This window comes from Pleurodeles waltl, chromosome 12 (genome assembly GCF_031143425.1).
Source record: "Pleurodeles waltl isolate 20211129_DDA chromosome 12, aPleWal1.hap1.20221129, whole genome shotgun sequence".
Lineage (NCBI taxonomy): Eukaryota > Metazoa > Chordata > Amphibia > Caudata > Salamandridae > Pleurodeles > Pleurodeles waltl.
This window is the reverse complement of record NC_090451.1, coordinates 635,380,600-635,395,702: the sequence shown is the minus strand read 5'-3', so window position 1 is coordinate 635,395,702 and position 15,103 is coordinate 635,380,600. Positions and strand designations below refer to the sequence as shown.

At 46.1% G+C, this 15,103-nt stretch overlaps 1 protein-coding gene across 3 annotated transcripts in view; it reads right to left on the bottom strand.

Annotated features, from left to right (window-relative positions):
- The window catches only part of LOC138268449 (mothers against decapentaplegic homolog 4-like), a 430,729-nt gene extending 417,900 nt beyond the window's left edge, over positions 1-12,829 (bottom strand). For all 3 annotated transcript variants that reach the window (XM_069218099.1, XM_069218104.1, XM_069218102.1), the window contains exon 1: positions 12,572-12,829. The gene's annotated coding sequence lies outside the window, so the exon portion shown is untranslated. The remainder of the gene's footprint in view (positions 1-12,571) is intronic.
- Positions 12,830-15,103: the final 2,274 nt, after the last annotated feature.

The following is a 15,103-nucleotide window of genomic DNA, read 5'->3' as shown; positions in this document are numbered from 1 at the left end:
TAGGTGAGATTTGGGCTCGTTCACCGAAAAGCCCAGGTCGAACAACAACTGGGTTGTTGACTGCAGATGACGCAACACAAGCTCCGGGGACTTGGCTTTGATCAACCAATCGTCCAAGTAAGGGAATACTGCTATCCCCTTCCTTCTGAGCTCTGCCGCAACCACCGACATCACCTTCGTGAAGACTCGAGGTGCTGAAGTAAGACCAAACGGAAGGACCGCAAACTGGTAGTGTTGCGATCCCACCACAAACCGGAGATACTTCCTGTGTGACTTGAGTATCGGGATATGAAAGTAAGCATCCTGCAAGTCGACAGACACCATCCAGTCATCCATGTTCAACGCCAAAAGCACCTGTGCTAGGGTCAGCATCTTGAACTTTTCCTGCTTGAGGAACCAATTCAAGATCCTCAGGTCCAGAATTGGTCTCAAACGACCATCCTTCTTGGGAATCAGGAAATACCTTGAGTAAACTCCTTGACCCCTTTCCTGCTCCGGGACCAACTCCACCGCGCCCTTTAAAAGGAGGACTTCTACCTCCTGTTCTAGCAACAGGAGGTGTTCTTGTGAACAATACGAAGGGCGGGATGAGGGGCGGAAACTCCCGAAAGGGAAGGGTGTAGCCTTTTCCCACAACACTGAGAACCCAAGTGTCCGACGTAACAGTCTCCCATTTGGTGAGAAAATGCTGTAATCTTCCCCCTACAGGAGAGGAGTGAGTGGGAAATGGTGGAAGCCTAAGGCTGCTTCCCCTGCTGCACCCCGCCAGAGGATGAGGAAGAGGCAGAGTGCTGCTGAGAGGCTCCCCTGGTGCGGACCCTACCCCTCCCCCTAAAAGATCTATAGGGATGGGAAGAGGCAGGTTGCTGATATCTTCCCCGAAAGGAAGAGGAGGAAGAGCCACGCCCAAATCCACAAAACCTCCTGAAGAATCTGGAAGAGGCCGTGGAAGAAGGAGCTTGGAGTCCCAATGACTTAGCCGTGGCCCTGCTCTCCTTAAAACGTTCCAAGGCCGAATCAGCCTTAGCCCCAAACAGTTTGTCCCCATCAAACGGGAGATCCAACAATGTGGACTGTACATCTGCCGAAAAGCCCGAGTTACGGAGCCAGGCCTGTCTCCTTTCCACCACAGTTGTGCCCATTGCTCTGGCTACCAAGTCGGTGGTATCCAGTCCCGTCTGGATAATTTGGGTCGCAGCAGCCTGGGCATCAGAGACAAGATCCAAAAGACCCTGGGGAAGCTCTGTAAACGAAGAGGAGATGTCATCCATCAGAGCATGAATATACCTCCCCAGGATACAGGTCGCATTAGTGGCTTTTAACGCCAGACTGCAGGACGAAAAAATCTTCTTCGACTGCGCCTCTAGCTTTTTTGAGTCTCTGTCCCCAGGCACCGTCGGGAAAGAACCAGGCGCTGACTTGGACGAACAGGAGGCCTGCACTACCAAGCTCTCCGGTGTAGGGTGCCTAGATAGGAAACCAGGATCAGTTGGAGCCGTCCGATACCTCCTGGCCACGGCTCTGTGAACTGCTGGGGAAGATGCCGGCCTCTTCCACACCTCTAAAACCGGATCCAGCAGAGCGTCATTAAAAGGTAACAGAGGCTCTGCCACGGCTGAGGCCGGATGCAACACCTCCGTCAAAAGGTTTTGTTTCGCCTCCACCACCGGCAAAGGCAGGTCCAAAAAACTAGCTGCCTTCCGTACCACTGTATGAAAGGAAGCAGCTTCCTCGGTATATTCCCCCGGGGACGAAAGGTCCCACTCAGGGGAAATGTCCAGCCCACTGGCCGACTCCAGTCCACGCAGCCCATCACCCGAGTCCTCTAGCTCTCCTTCCTCTAGGGCTCGTTGGTACTCCTGCTCTTCTAGTACCCGGAGAGCACGCCTCCTTGAATGCAGTCGTTGCTCAATCCGCGGAGTCGACAATGCCTCCGCCGAAGTCGGAGATCGGCGCCGATCTTCCGAAGCCACCGACGCTGCATCCGGCGCCACGGGTAACTTCGGCGCCGACTGAAGAGCAGCTGAAACAGATGGACCCACCGGAGTCACAGGCCGAAATCTCGACGTCGACGGGATGGAAATCCCTGGGGCCAATCCCTCCGAAGCCACCGGAGCGGCCACCGGCGCCGACACTGGCGCCGAGCCCACGTTCCCAAACGGGAGAAAGGGCATAAAGGGTGCCGGCCGAAGAGGCGCAGGATCACCCAAAGAAAAGGCCAAAGGCCCAGCCGGAGCACCCCCTGGAGCCATCTGTTGGAAGATGGCATACATCGCATTCAAGAATGCGGAACTATCGGCTCCAGGGGTGGGAAAAGCCGGATACTGGGGTGCCTGTCTCGGAGGCAACCCCGACGCCGGCCTCGGCGTCTGCGCCGGAGAAAACATTTGAGGCTCCAATACCTCAATCACCGACGCCTGTCCAGGCGAAGTTGGTGACGCCGGAGAGGGCAACGGCGTCGAAGGATGCGGCGTCACCGTGGGGCTGACCTCCCATGTCTTTCGGCGCCGATCCGGAGACCTGGAACGAGCCTCCCTTGAATGACACCGAGATTCTCTACGGCGCCGGGAGTCTCGATGACGCCGATGTCTTGGAGAAGACTTCTTGTGATGCTTCTCCTTTGACTTGGCCATAAACAGCTTCGCCTCACGTTCTTTAAGGGCCTTCGGATTCATGTGCTGACATGAATCACAAGTCGAGACGTCGTGGTCGGAGCTCAAACACCAAAGGCAATCGGAATGAGGATCCGTCACCGACATCTTGCCTCCACACTCACGACAAGGCTTAAATCCAGACTTTCTCTGCGACATTATTTCCACAGAGAAAGAGTACGCAGCAAGATATACACTGTAACCGCAAGAGTAACAGTTGCTCCCTCGAAGATAACCGTTTCGAATGCACGGAAAAAAGGGAACTGACGTCCGCACGTCGTCGAGGACCTCTTATTGCCTGTATGACGTCAGACGGCGTCGCGTGCGAGACAGTGACATCCTCGTCGACGTGCAGAGACTAGTAAGAAGATTTCCGTCGAATGCTGGCGCCATCGGAGTATTCATGAGGTGAGGAATCCACAGGTAGTTGTATCCATCAGAAGTGCCCATGCAATGGAGTAGGTGTGTATGTACATAAAGTGTATTAAAATAATATTTATTTACAAATCGTAATCAACTAACAACGGCTACTGGCTCCCGGGGAAGGCGCATGTGAATCTGCAGCGTCCCATGCCACGAACAGATGTACACTGGGTAAGTGACATTTTCCATTCGGTGGCATGTGTAGCTGCAGATACACATGCTATGCATAGACTACTAAGCAGTAACCTCCCCTAAAAAGCGGTGGCTTAGCCTGTAGGAGTTGAAGTTGTTTGAAATAATGTTCTTAATACAGCCTGTCCTACTGTGGCCTGTTGTGTTGTTAACACATCTACAAAGTAATGTTTTGTAAATGTATGAGGCGTAGACCAGGTGGCTGCCTTACAAATTTCAGTCATAGGTATATTCCCCAGAAACGCCATTGTTGCGCCTTTTTTCCTAGTGGAGTGCGCTTTTGGTGTAATAGGTAGATCTCTTTTTGCTTTGATGTAACAAGTTTGAATACATTTAACTATCCATCTGGCAATGCCTTGTTTGGATATAGGATTACCGGCATGAGGTTTTTGGAAGGCTACAATTGTTTTGTTTTACGAAAGGTTTTTGTCCTGTCAATGTAATACATTAGTGCTCTCTTTATGTCTAATGTATGTAAGGCTCTTTCGGCTACTGAGTCTGGTTGTGGAAAGAAGACTGGGAGTTACACTGTTTGGTTTAGGTGGAACGGCGATATGACTTTTGGTAAGAATTTGGGATTTGTACGTAGAACCACTTTATGTTTATGTATTTGTATAAAGGGTTCTTGTATAGTAAATGCTTGTATCTCACTTACTCTAAGTGATGTGATAGCTATTGGAAAAGCTAACTTCCAAGTTAAGTATTGCATCTCACAAGAGTGCATGGGTTCGAATGGTGGTCCCATGAGTTGTGTTAATACAATATTAAGGTTCCACGAAGGTACTGGTGGTGTTCTTGAGGGTATGATTCTTTTTAGTCCCTCCATAAATGCTTTGATGACTGGGATTCTAAAAAGCGATGTTGAATGTGTAATCTGAAGATATTGCAGTGAGATGTATTTTAATTGAAGAGAATGCTAGCTTACTTTTGTAAGTGTAATAAGTAGCCTACAATGTCTTTTGCGGAAGCATGCAGTGGTTGAATTTGATTAGTGTGGCAGTAGTAAACAAATCTTTTCCATTTGTTTGCGTAGCAATGTCTTGTAGTGGGTTTTCTAGCCTGTTTAATGACCTCCATACCTTCTTGTGTAAGGTCTAAATGTCCAAATACTAAGATTTCAGGAGCCAGATTGCAAGATTGAGCGACGCTGGATTCGGGTGTCTGATCTGTTGCGTTAACAGATCTGGCTTGTTCGGTAATTTGATGTGATGTACTACTGATAAATCTAGCAGTGTTGTGTACCACGGTTGGCGAGCCCAGGTTAGTTCTATAAGAATTAGTTTGAGTTTGTTTTGACTTAGTTTGTTTACCAGATAAGGAATCAGTGGTAGAGGGGGAAAAGCGTAAGCAAATATCACTGACCAATTTATCCATAACGCATTGCCCTTGGACTGAGGGTGTGGGTACCTGGACGCGATTTTTTGGCATTTTGCGTTTTCTTTTGTTGCGAATAGGTCTATTTTTGGCATTCCCCAGCGTAGAAAGTAATCTTGTAGGATCTGGGGATAAATTTCCCATTTGTGTTTGTTGGTGATCTCGACTGAGATTGTCGGCCAACTGATTCTGAATGCCTGGGATGTATTGTGCTATTAGGCAAATGTGATTGTGAATTGCCCAATGCCAAATTTTCTGTGCTAAGAGACACAGTTGTGACGAGTGTGTCCCTTCTGGTTTGTTGAGGTAATACATTGTCGTCATGTTGTCAGTTTTGACAAGAATGTGTTTGTGGGCTATCAGTGGTTGAAATGCTTTTAATGCTAGAAACACTGCCAACAGTTCTAAATGATTTATGTGCAGTTGTTTTTGTTGATTGTCCCATTGTCCCTGTATGCTGCCCTGGTTGAGGTGTGCTCCCCACCCCATCATGGAAGCATCTGTTGTGATCACGTCTTGAGGCACTGGGTCTTGGAATGGCCACCCTTGGTTTAAATTTATAGGGTTCCACCATTGGAGTGAGAAGTGTGTCTGGCGGTCTACCAACACTAGATCTTGGAGTTGACCCTGTGCTTCTGTCCATTGTTTTGATAGGCACTGTTGTAAGGGCCGCATGTGTAATCTTGCGTTTGGGACAATGGCTATGCATGAAGACATCATGCCTAGAAGTTACATTACAAACCTCACTTGGTAGTGTTGGTTTGGCTATATGTTTAATGTTATATTTCGGAACGCTTGTACCCTTTGTGGACTTGGAGTGGCAATCGCTTTTTGTGTGTTGAGTGTTGCTCCCAAGTATTGTTGTATTTTGGATGGCTGCAGATGTGATTTTTGGTAATTTATAGAAAACCCTAGTTTGTGTAGAGTTTCTATAACGTATTGCGTGTGAAGAAGACACTGTTGTTGAGTGCTGGTTTTTATCAGCCAGTCGTCTAAGTACGGGAATACGTGCATGTGCTGTCTCCTTATGTGAGCGGCTACTACTGCAAGGCATTTTGTGAATACCCCGGGGCTGTTATCCCGAACGGTAAAACTTTGAATTGATAGTGTACGCTGTGTATTACAAACCTTAAGTATTTTCTGTGGGAAGGATGTATGGGTATGTGAAAGTAGGCATCCTTGAGATCTAATGTGGACATGTAGTCCTCTTTTTTGAGTAAGGGAACCCCCTCTTGAAGTGTTACCATGTGGAAGTGATCCGATTTGATGAAGAGATTCAGCGTTCTGAGGTCTAATATGGGTCTTAACGTTTTGTCTTTCTTTGGAATTAGGAAATAGAGTAGACGCCTGTTCCTTTTTGATGATTGGGTACTAACTCTATTGCTTGTTTTTGTAACAATGCTTGGATTTCTATTTGTAACAGGTGTAAGTGCTGTTTGGACATATTGTGTGCTCTTGGGGGCACATCTGGCGGGAAATATATGAATTCTATGCAATAACCATGTTGGATAATGGCTAGGACCCATGCGTCCGTAGTTAAGTGTGTCCAGTTTTTGTAGTATGCAGTAAGTCTCCCCCCAACTGGGGTTAAGTGTTGGGGTTTTGAGACATCGAAGTCACTGTTTGGTTTGACCTGTTTTAGGGGTTTGGAATTTTCCCCTTGCTCTTGGGAATTGTCCACCCCTATATGAGCCTCGAAACCCTCCTCTCTGGTATTGTCCCGATAGGTGGGTCTGGTTTGCGAGGTGGAAGCTTCTGGTGTTTGCATACGAAACCCCCCTCTAAATTGTGGCTTTCTAAATGTGCCTCTGCTTTGTGGGGAGTAGAGCGCGCCCATGGCTTTGGCCGTGTCTGTGTCCTTATTTACTTTTTTCAATTGCAGTGTCCACCTCCGGCCCAAACAATTGTTCCTGGTTGAAAGGCATGTTTAACACAGCTTGCTGGATTTCTGGCTTGAATCCTGAGCTTCGTAACCATGCATGCCTGCGAATGGTTACCACCGTGTTGACTGTTCGTGCTGCTGTGTCTGCAGAGTCTAATGCGGACCTAATTTGGTTGTTGGATATTGCTTGTCCTTCCTCAACAACTTGTTGGGCACGTTTCTGGTGTTCTTTGAGCAAGTGATGTATAATGTGTTGCATCTCGTCCCAGTGTGCCCTGTCGTAGCGAGCCAGTAAGGCTTGCGAGTTTGCGATCCACCATTGATTGACTGCCTGTGCTGCCACCCGTTTGCCCGCAGCATCAAACTTCCTACTCTCCTTGTCAGGTGGTGGAGTGTCTCCTGATGATTGAGAGTTTGCCCTCTTTCTTGCTGCCCCTACAACTACTGTGTCTGGCGTAAGCTGCTGTGTTATAAACACAGGGTCCGTTGGGGGAGGTTTATATTTTTTATCCACCCTAGGTGCGATAGCCCTTCCTTTCACTGGCTCCTGGAAGACCTGTTTTGCGTGCTTGAGCATGCCTGAGAGCATTGGCAGACTCTGGTAGTAAGTGTGGGTGGACACCAAGGTGTTGAATAGGAAATTATCCTCTATTGGCTCTGAATGCATTGCCACATTGTGGAATGTAGCTGCCCTTGATAGTACCTGCGTATATGCAGTACTGTCCTCTGGAGGTGACAGCCTTGTTGGGTAACAATCTGGGCTGTTGTCTGATACCAGAGCATCATATAAGTCCCATGCATCCGGATCATCCTGTGTCATCGGGGTATGGGTCGTTGACTGCATTGGAGGTGTTGTTACCGGGGACAGCTGTGATGAATGCAGTGGAGAAGGTTGTGGCGAAAAACTTGGTGGTGGTGTTTTATCTCTTGCCACCTTTGCCTTTGGCTGCATTTCTGACTCATGAAATACCAGCTTTCTTTTGGTTTTAATTGGAGGAAGAGTTTGTATTTTCCCAGTCTCTTTCTGGATATGCAACCTTCTTTGGGTATGGTCTGGTTCCCCCATACTTATCTCCTGCTCAAATCTGTGTTTTTGCATTTGGCCGGAAAGTCCTTGCTCTTCCGTGTAAGAGCTTCTTTTCGGCTCCGAAGCCGCTTTTTTTCAGTACCGAAGCTTCCGAGAAAGTCTTTTTTGGTTCTGACGATACTTTTCTCACCTTGGGTGAGTCGAACTCTCAGTGCCGAGATCGTTCGGAGCCTGAATCTCAACCGGAGAAGGATGTCTTCAGCAGTTCTTTGGCCTTTTTCGGTGCTGATGTTTGGTCATCGTCTTTTCGATGGGTTAAGCCATGGCCTGCTGGCGGTGCCATCCCCTTGGCCTTTACGATCTTTGTGTGAGTCTTGGACGGGGCAGTTTTACTCACTGTTTTCTGCGTCGTTGCGGGTCGCTCACTTTCGGGTCATCCGAGTCAGTTCCCAGGATGGAAATTCTTTCCTCCTCTTCGACGTCTAGTTGTTCCCTCGGTGTCGACGCCATTTGTAGTCGTCTGGCTCTTCGATCGCGTAGGGTCTTTTTCAATCGAAATGCCCGACAGGCCTCACAAGTATCCTCCCTGTGTTCTGGTGATAGATACAGATTACAGACCAAGTGTTGGTCTGTATAAGGATACTTCGAGTGGCACTTCAGACAGAAGCGAAAGGGGGTGCGGTCCATTAGTTTCGTCGATGGACGCGGTCAGGCTGACCAGGCCCTGCTGAAGAGCGGAAGCCCCGAAGGGCCGCCGGAGCGCTTCTGTTATCAGTGTCGATACACTAACACTAAACCGGTACCGAGTGCGAACAATACCGCTGAATTTTCAATATTTTAGCTAACTTTCCCGATTCGAAATACGGAGCGAAGAGGAACACGTCCGAACCCGATGGCGGAAAGAAAACAATCTAAGATGGAGTCGATGCCCATGTGCAATGGAGCGGAAAGGGAGGAGTCCCTCGGTCTTGTGACTCGAAAAGACTTCTTTGAAGAAAAACAACTTGTAACACTCTGAGCCCAACACTAGATGGCAGGATAAATCACAGCATGTGTATCTGGCAGCTACACATGCCACTGAACATATATATCAAAAGTTAGCTATTTTTTTAACCTATTGTGTCAGTATCCTCCAAAGGGATCCACAAACCCTGGGTACCTCAGGACATTACTAAAAAAGGACACACATTTGGTGTGGATACCTTAAAGTAGACAAAATGTTCTGCAGCCCGAAGCACAAACTCCAAAAATGGCTCAGGACTTGGGAGTGTGGGGACGGGGGGGGTGGGGGTGTGTGCAAGGTCTTTCATACTGTCGATGGTGGAGTATTTTGACATCATATTCCCCATCTGAGTTAACAGCCAGGATACACAGCAGATCAGCTTTTTGCATTGTACTTCACAAAGTCTATTTCTGCTTACAAATATCCTGGTGCCAAGTTCAGTCCATATGGATCGGATTGATGGATGTACTGAGATTGTTTTTTGGATGTTACCTACTGCCAGCAGATGATGACAACTCGGGTTCAAGCAAAGGGAGTGAATGGCATTTCAGGGGGATAACTTCATGTGACTACAAATAATGCACTAAATAGTGTGGGAAATCATTTGCAGAAATATACCACGATTGGATTCCATTGTAGATGAGGATAATGATCATGACAATTCATGGGTAAATAATCTTCCACAGAGACACAGGTGAGGTGTTTAAATGTTAAATCTCTTCTTTGTGAACATATATTGTTGAGGGACAGGTACACCCAGTAACTTCTATAGCAGGGAACGTTCCTCAGAGTTATATCTACTCAAAGAACCTAGATGGCAACACTGTCCCAAATAGTGTGATAGTGTTATGCAAGATTATTGATGTGTGGGGTAATTCTAGACTAAGTCACGAAGTAGAATAGATGATCATGTGAGGTGGTGAGGAGAGAGCGCATCATCTGTTAACCTTCATTTTGTGGAATGCAACTGGTTTTCACCTATAATCCTCACTTTTTGTTCTTTGTTGCAACGTGATGTGACCCTTTTACAAGAAATCTGGCCTGATAACCATCCAGAATTGGAGAATGGTGAATTTGATCCTGCAGATGCTACCATATCTTTGTGTGTGTGTGTGTGGGGGGGGGGGGGGGGGGGGGGGGGGGAGTTTCGCTGATAAAAATATGGAAATCTTTAAACTAATGTCACTGGATTAAAAAAAAAAACACAAGAAGCCGATTCCTGTGATTTGAGCAATTGCTATTTTCATCATAGAAAAGACAGAGGTAATAAGGAGATAAATTATCAGAAGTCTTTAACATCCTGGATAAAAGTGGCATTGCGAGTCCCCAATTATCAACAGCAAATTTACACCAGCTGTCCTATCATCTTTCAAGTGGATGAAGACAGTAGAGTTTGATTCAGTCGGCAGATACTCTGTCCCATATTTCTGAATCTCAGACTACTTGGGAGCTTAAACATGTGGATGGCAAGACTATCTGGTATTAGTATGGGTACTGATACCTATATCAGAGGGCTTCTAAATCGGTTATCACTTGCACTTTTTTAGCTTGGTGCTGGTTCCATGTACACCTAGTAAGGTATTGCGTGGCACAATGTTGGACAACAGATATTATGCACTTTGGGGGCACAGTCCTCGAAAAGAGCTAGGATCATGCAAAGCATAAGGATTACGACGATCCAAGTACGCATTTGCTAAAGGCAGCTCCTTTTACAAATGTAGCGGAAATGTGCGCAGTGTATTTGAGTTGTTGATTTAGAAGGGCAAACAAGGATGTTGTACACTTGTTTAACAATCTCTTTGTACACAGCTCACATGTCATGAATCAACTTGGGAAGGAAACTAAGCCAGTCCTGGCTTGACCATGCACTGAGACATAGACAAATGGAATGCTTACAAAATGTGCATGGAGCTGTAAGGGTAAACGCTCTAGACAAGGCTGACAAATGCACAATAATTACAATTTGACTGTGTGGGTCTTCTGGTCAGTTGGGTCTGGATAGAGTGGAATTTGCTCCCCGCTAGGTATAGGGGTGAGTGTGGCCGTAATTCAGAAAGTAAAATTGGGAAGTAAGAACTCTAACTGCTGCAGGAACACTTGATGAAATGAGGTACTAGAGAAGGACTCATATCAATGACCTAAACAAGGCTTTCAGCTGGTAGTATCGATTGTGCACAACACAGGGGCACGTGGCCAGTGTATCATGCATATGGTGCCTTCTGTGCAATCTTTGGTATCGCAAATCGTGCCCACCTTTGGATCGTGATGCCTACATAGGGGTTACCACGATGGTTTGTGCTTTATTCTCATCAATTTGTTTTAATACATTGTCATCACAATACTGGAGTCAGTTGGAGGTGGAATAGCTGGCCTTTTTATGCAGTCAAATGCAGCATCCACTAGTTAGCTTATAAGATGCTTGTTTTATAGGGCATGGTGATACATTGGCTTTGCAGCTCTGTCCAAAAACCTAAAACGTGCAGCTCGAGGCAAAGGTGGAAATAAACCGGCGCATCGACCATATGCAGGATATTTTGCGAGAGGAGTTTCCCCTCCTGTCCAGGCACTGTCACTGAACTGGGAAGTGTTGGAGCAGTTCCCCAATCTTCTGTTAAAGTTAAAACAAATGCCCCATGTCATCTTTAAAAAGTATTTTTCAGAGACTGCAGCTTCCAGACATGGCTGCAGGGTTCTTGGAAGTTTCAGGTAGTTCCCTTTTTGTTCTGATGCCATGTCCGACAATGATTCAGCTGCTTTTCAGCCCGACTTCAATAGTTTTCGTTTGAGAGTCCTAGATGTTCAGCACCAATTCTGGTTTCAAAGGCAGAAGTCATTGAATCTGAAGCAGTGAAAAGTTGTAGGCAAGTTAAAAGAGAAGACAGGATGCTCCTTAGCTTCAGAGCAGACTGCAAGACTGCCCTGGTCAAACACTTCCTTCTCTGCTTTTTGAAGATCTTTGGTAGGTTGAATGCCTCATCTTGTGTTGATCTACTAACACATTTGTCATACACTGCTTTGCACAAAAGAGATGAAAGGCCCGTTTTTTATGTCAGATCTAAAACAGACTGGTGGGAACTATACATTAGCAACATTTAGCGGTCACTCTACTCGTGCTAAGCTGCTGAGCTTCAGAGTCCTGCCATGTGTTGACAGAAATCCAGTCCCAACAGCACTGAATCAGATGGCAGATCAAAACAAATGTTTAAGGTGGCACCTTCCTCGGAGGACACTGTGGCCATTAGGAGAACACATGCACATAGTTCGACTATACCTATGTTTATAGCCCAGAAAATCCGAGCGCAACTACTAAATAAGCAAACTATTGGACGGCACATCGAACAAAGCTGCGTAGACAACGAAACAACAGTGAAACAATTACTAGCGTGGCAGTAATGACATGAAAAATGCCTGTCACAATAGTGTTGCAGCATGAGCCTATCCTAGTTTCGACCACTTTGTATTATGCTGCCATCTACTGGGCGTCCTTTTGAAATTATAGTTCCTAATAAATGTGTGGGTCTCGACCGTGAGAGGGGTATGTGCCATTCAAAACATTGTTTTTCCACAATATATTCACTTCCCATGTACCATCCTGAGCATTATAACGGATTCTTTACTGAACTAAAAATAAGTCATGCATCTTTAGCTCGGATTTCCACTATGAGGACTGCACGGTGTCATGAATCTAAAAGCCCCAAAATGCAAAACTATCGTTACAGAAAAGTAACCGCTGATGTTTAAAAATTGTCTGCCTGAACAATCCTGGCTTGCTGCGGTGTTTAAACATCCATCATGTAACGTTCAGTAAACAAGTGAATCGATGATAAGCTAGAAGCCTGTAAAGTAGCTTTTTTGTGAAATGTGTTTTAGGTGTTAACGATGGCATTTTAAGTGCTATCACTTAATTAAAAAGCATTCACCTGTGCAGGATCTATTGGCTTTACCAATGTGGAAGAATCAAACAAGTGAGCTGGGGCGTCGAAGCCCTCCACGCCCTCTACTCCGAGGCTTGTTCCTACCTGCTACACCACCGACTACATTGCCCGCCCGCCGGCCAGCCAGCCCCCTCCAGAGTCGAATGCTGCCCAGGGGGAAGTTGGTGTGCAGGAGTTGCGAAGGAGCGGCGAGGGAGCAGTTTTAGCGACTGCTAGGCACTGATGCCACCCCCCACTTAGCAGAAGAGGCAAGGGGAAGGGGAAGGAGACAGGTACCAAAAGCAGTACTTGGACCCGAGGCCAGTCTTGACTGCACGACAGAGGCGAGAAGGAGGCGTTGACCAGCAGAGCCGCTTGGAAGCTAGCCAATGTTAAGTAGAGCGATGTGGAAACCACGTGGGAGCCAGCCAATGGTAAGTGATGTAGAAGTCACGTGGAAGCCGGGCAATGATAATTCAAGGTAAGTAATGGGTGGGCTCTATGACCCCTTGAAGATTTTTTTATGAGCATGAAAGATTTCACAAGCACTGTGCAGATAAACCTAAAAAAGGGGAGCAAAATTCAAGCATTGTTCCAACAACCTCAGATGCACGAAAATCAAGATAAATCAGTGCTATATAGACATCCAATATTTATTTCGGGAGGAGTTTTATCTATTCACATTTATCTACTTTAGTTGTCTTGCTGTTTTCCTATTCCACTGCCTAGAACAGAATAAGCTTTGCAAGCTTCAGCAGTGTGAAATGCAAAAACAACAAAGTGATGGATGGAATGCTTGAATTAATCTCAGCCACTGGCAATCGCTCAGGCCACATACCAATCCATTGTTTTCTGACCACCCTGCCACTGAACACAAGCAACACAGGACTGCTCTTGCTCTTATCAGGGCTGTTAGCTAGCATTAGCTTGATTCCAGGGTCAAGACTGATTTGCATGTAGCGGGGTCTAATCTGCAAGGGCATTGTGGCAAAAAAATAATTAAAAAAATTAAGGACTGAATGTGGCCTTAATAACCTGTGGCTGAGATTAATTTAAGCATATTTACCATTGCTTTTTTGTTTACTTTAGAGTGACACCTTAAGTACAACAGGTATGCCCAGACATGGGTCCCATGCTCACTTTGCCACTGGAACCAAGCTGCAACTGAATAAAGAGCTGCAACTAGTTTGAACCTGAACGCAAGCACCCAAAGGCCAGTTCCAGAGAGGACCAGACTTGGCAGTTTGGGCTGGACTGTTCCAATGGAGCAGGGTTAAGGCTGATTTGCATATAGCTGGGTCTAATCTGAGGTGGCATAGTGAGCAAATAAAAAAAAAAAAAGAGGACTGGGATGCATCCCCTAGTAACTACCTGTGGCTGAGAATAATTCAAGCATCCTCCCATCATTATTTTGTTTACTTCAGGAGTGTATTCAGCTGTTCTACCTTAAAGCTAAAGCACCAATTCTTTTTCAGTGGAACTTCACACTTGGCAGAGAAGCCAACGATTACAAGTATAACAATTACAAAATGGACTGTCTAGGCTGTACAGTTCTGCTTCTCTTACTAACAAAACATTAAGTTCAGTTCAATAAGAGTGAAGGGGAGAGCAACACATAGATTTAAAAGGTGGTTGCGGTTACTTGTTGAAAGCAACCAATTTTGAATAGCCTTGGTGAGGTGTCAATTGCTTTGAAGTGTGCATCATTTTTTTAAGAGTTTAAGACAGATAAAATGCTTACGCTTTACAGGTTAATCATTGGCAAGAAAATATGATTTTCTATCCACCCCATGTCTGTGTGGGAAGTGTTTTGATGTGTACAAGGCAGGATTCCTCAAACTGTGTTGCAGCAAGCATACAACCAGGCGTAAGCCGGGGACAGGTGAAAACTTGACAACAGACACTGTTGGGTGAACTTGGACACACTTTGGGAAACCTACCCTTTTTGGAATGGCCGTATAATTTAAAGATCATTGAAAATGGCACCTAAGAAAGTGCCCAGATGTGAAGGATGCTATTGTTCATTACTGCAAACTCTCCCTTACAATAGCATATTACCACCCAGGGGCGGGCCCATCACAATGGACTTTAAACAATCAACCAGTGTATGCTCTGAGAAGTACATCTAGTAGCAGGCAAGGAGGGACCCTCAGATGGGAAATATACAACAAGCCATAGGGTTTACCTAAAGAGTATATCCAGAAGCGGTAGGGCACAACCAAAGAAATCAATATTAAACGAAGCAGGCTCCTGTAGGCTTTGATGAGTCGACACCGGAGCAGCTGGTTATCAACCAAGGAAGGGGCACCTGTTAGACAATCAGCAATGTAATAAGCCTGAGGTGTTCACCTGGGACAGAAGCAACCCATTGGAATGGGTATTACAGTACCCACAAGGGCATTTATTCTGGGAAGACTACCAACAGCAATAGATGAGCAACCCATTATACAACCAGCCATAGTGTATGAATGAGGAGGCTACCAAGTGGCCAAGAAGCAACCTATCATAACAGACATTATATAGCTTGCTTTAGTATATGCTGTGATGAGTTCACCCAGGAGTAGCTTAGTATAGCTCCCACCTCTCAAAGCATGTATTATTCTTGGATGGTTGACAGTCTGGAAAGCTATGGTAAGG